We start from the raw sequence: 4,141 nt of genomic DNA on the forward strand, positions 1-4,141 counted from the left end.
ATAGTCTGTGAAGGATAGGGGTTAGCTCTTCCTTAAATGCTTTGTAGAATTCTCCTGTGAAACCATCTGGTCCAGGGCTTTTGTGTGTTGGGAGTTTTTTGATTACTGCTTCAATTTCTTTTGTTGTTATTGGTCTGTTCAGGCTTTCTGCTTCTTTTTCATTGAGTTTTGGAAGATTATATTTTTCTAGAAATTTGTCCATTTCACCTAGGTTTTCAAATTTCTTGGCATACAGTTCTTTGTAGTAATTTCTTACAATCCTTTGTATTTATGTGGTATCTGTTGTAATCTCTCCTCTTTCATTTCTGATTGTGTTTATTTGGGTCTTCTCTCTTTTTTTCTTGATGAGTCTGCTTAAAGGCTTGTCGATTTTGTTTATCTTTTCAAAGAGCCAGCTCTTGGATTCATTGATCCTTAGAATTGTGCTTTTAGTCTCTATGTCATTTAATTCTGCTCTGATCTTGGTTATTTCCTTCCTTCTGCTTGCTCTGGGCTGCCTTTGTTGTTGTTCCTCGAGTTCTTGTAGACGCAGGGTTAGGTTGTTTGTTTGGAATGTTTCTAACCTTTTTAGGTGGGCCTGTATCGCTATGAACTTCCCTCTCAGGACTGCCTTGGCTGTGTCCCATAAGTTTTGGGTTGTTGTGAGTTCGTTTTCATTTGTTTCCAGAAACCTTTTGATTTCTTCCCTAATATCATTCTTGACCCATTCATTGTTTAATAGCTGCTATTTAATCTCCATGATTTTGAGTGTTTTTGGTTTTTTTCCTTGGGATTGGTTTCTAGCTTCAGTCCCTTGTGGTCTGAGAAAATGCTTGGTATGATTTCAATTTTCTGAAATTCTTGAGGCTTGTTTTGTGACCTATCATGTGGTCTATCTTTGAGAATGTTCCGTGTACATTTGAAAAGAATGTATATTTAGCTTCTTTTGGATGGAGGGCTCTGTATATATCAGTAAAGTCCATTTCATCAAGGGTATTGTTCAATGCCACAATATCTTTGTTGATATTTTGTTTAGAAGATCTGTCCATTTTTGATAGTGGGGTGTTAAAATCTCCCACTATAATTGTGTTGCTGTCCATTTCTTTCTTAAAGTCCTCTAAGATTTTCTTTATGTATTTGGGTGCTCCTATGTTGGGTGCATATATATTTACAATATTTATGTCTTCTTGATGTATTCTTCCCTTGAGTATTATGAAGTGACCTTCTGGGTCTCTCTTTATGGACTTTTTTTGGAAATCTATTTTGTCTGATATGAGTATTGCTACCCCGGCTTTTTTTTCCTGTCCATTTGCTTGGAAGATTTGTTTCCAGCCCTTCACTTTCAGCCTGTGTAGGTCTTTTATCCTGAGGTGGGTCTCTTGTAGAGAGCAGATATGTGGGTCATTTTTTCTTATCCATTCAGCTATTCTGTGTCTTTTGATTGGAGCATTTAATCCATTTACATTTAAGGTTATTATTGATAGGTACTTATTCATTGTCTTTTATGTACGTGTATTCCTCTCTCTCTCTCTCTCTCTCTCTCTCTCTCTCTTCTCTCCCTTCCTTAAAGCAGTCCTTTTAGAATCTCTTGCAGAGCTGGTTTGGTCGAGGTGTATTCTTTTAGACTTCTTTTGTCTGGGAAGCTTCTTATTTGGCCTTCTATCTTGATCGAGAGCCTTGCTGGATATAGTAGCTTTGGTTGCAGCCCTCTGGTTCTCATTACCTGGAGTATTTATTGCCATTTTCTTCTGGCTTGAAGTGTTTCCATTGAGAAGTCAGCTGTTAGCCTTATGGGGGCTCCCTTGTATGTTACTTCCTTTTTCTCCCTTGCTGCCTTTAAGATTCTCTCTTTGTCTTGAAATTTTGTCATTTTAATTATGATGTGCCTTGGAGTGGGTCTCTTTGGGTTCCTCTTGATTGGGACTCTCTGTGTTTCCTGGATTTGTGTGACTTTTTCTCTCATCAAATTAGGGAAGTTCTCCTTCATCACTTGTTCAACTAGGTTTTTGATCCCTTGTTTTTCTTCTTCTCCTTCTGGTATCCCTATCATATGGATATTATTACGTTTCATATTGTCTTGCATTTCTCTTAATCCCTCTTCAATCTTTCTGAGCCTCTTTTCCTTTTCTTGCTCTTTCTGGATGCTGTTTTCTACTTTGTCCTCCAGCTCGCTAATCTGATCTTCTGCTTCATCAAGCCTGCTTTTCACTCCTTCTACTGTGTTCTTCAGTTCAGAAATTGTATTCTTCATTTCCTCTTGACCTTTGTTGAGAGTTTCTATTTCCTTTTTCATGTTTATATAGTTTTCAGTGAGATTGATGTAGTTTCCCTCTAATTTCTGAAAGCTCATTGTGAGTTCATTGAACTTCCTGGTAATCATTGTTTTGAACTCACTATCTGATAGTTGAGTTGCCTCTATTTCATTTAGCATTTTTCCTGAGGCTTCCTCCTTTCCCTTCAATTGGGGGTTGTTTCTTTGCTTCCTCATTGTTCGTGGGTTTCTTCTTTTTTCTTCTTGTTTGTTAATTTGATCTGTTCTAATTCCCTTTAATTATGGCGTGAACTTCTGTGGTAGAATATTTGTGATTCAGTGGTTCAATCTCCTTCACGTATCCTGGTGCTCACAGCTTCCCCCTATTCTTTTTTTGTGATCAGTTGGAGGAGTAAGGCAAAATGGTTTAAAACAGCAAGACAGTATACTATGATATTTACTTTAGCAGCCAGTAGAGAAGAGATGGGTTATCCTATGGCTCCCTATAGTGCTAACCGTGTTCCTCCACCCCACTATCCACGTTTTAGAAAGGATGGAAAGAAGGTAAGACTCTTATTGGGGACGAGAGGATTGTTAGTTGGATCTAGAAAGCTATGAGGCTGTGGGAGGTCAGATTCTATGGTAGGATTGGACTAAAGATTAGTATATATGAGTCGTGAGTAAAAGAATAGAGACAACCCCCACAATAGTATAGTTCAGAAAATTGCAAAGTGGGCTGAGATCAGGTAGGGGTATTGAGAAGCAATTACAATTGTATAGACTAGGTCTTACTAGTAGTAATAGTAAAGTGACAGTCTTGTGGCAGAATCGATGAGGTCTAGATAACAAGAATAAAGAGTATAGAACCTTGAGAGGTGTATTAAAGGAACACAGATGAAGGATAGTAACTTCACAACACCATGTGATTGAGATACCAGGGGGAACCTATCAAATGACAGTATAACCAGCCAAGCAAAGAAGATTATATAGAAAGAAAAAGAATACCAAAATATTATTAAAATAAAAAATGTTGGAAGAGTGAGAAAAGGATAATACAAATTTACAGTAACTTGCCAGATTAAAAAAAAAAAAAGGAAAGAAAAGCAGGAGATGGAGTGCAGGATAGATAAATTTGGAGTGGAAAGAATAATATTAGGATGGATGGGAGAGAAACATAAGGGATTGCGAGATAAAAATAATAGAAATTGAAAAATAAAATGTCACGTAAAACACAAGATAAAATCAATCAACCAACACCAGCCAGAGAAACCTAACAAAACCAAAAAAAAAAAAAGAAAGAAAAACAGACAAAGAAACAAACAAAAACAAAAACAAAAACAAAAAAACCTCTTGTTGGTTTCTAACTGGCCAGACCTGTTTTTCTGATCTTGCTGGCTTCCACTGGCTGAGGGACCTTTGAAATCCTTCTCTCTCTCCCAGCCAGACCTCAGCTGGTTTGTCAGGAAGCCTGGGCACTGCCACACACACCGGCTCTCTGGATCTCACTCCCACGTTCTTCCGGACTCCGAGGTCCTGCAGGTTTCCAGCTCTATGATCCCAGGAGGCACCCGCAACGTTTTTGGATTCACTGTGCCCTCCCTGGGGATCGTAAAAGGGCGCTCCCCTCCCCCAAACTTTTGAAATTGGGGTCTAGGATCGCCCTAAGCGCCTCCCCACGTCCCTTCCAGCATCAAAGCGCACGAGAGTCAGCCATCCTGTCGGGCGCGTGCCAAGCCATTTCCATCTCTGTATTCCCCGCTGAACCGCACTGTGTCCGGGTGTGGGCGCCTTTCCCTGCTCCCCGGTCGGGCTGGCTGGAAATCTCTGAACTACCACTGTAGGAACGCACCAAGTGCCACGTCCCTCCCGGGATCGGGATCGCAGCTCGAGATTCAGGCCTCCCTATGGGGC

Source organism: Phyllostomus discolor, chromosome 4 (assembly GCF_004126475.2).
Source record: "Phyllostomus discolor isolate MPI-MPIP mPhyDis1 chromosome 4, mPhyDis1.pri.v3, whole genome shotgun sequence".
NCBI lineage: Eukaryota > Metazoa > Chordata > Mammalia > Chiroptera > Phyllostomidae > Phyllostomus > Phyllostomus discolor.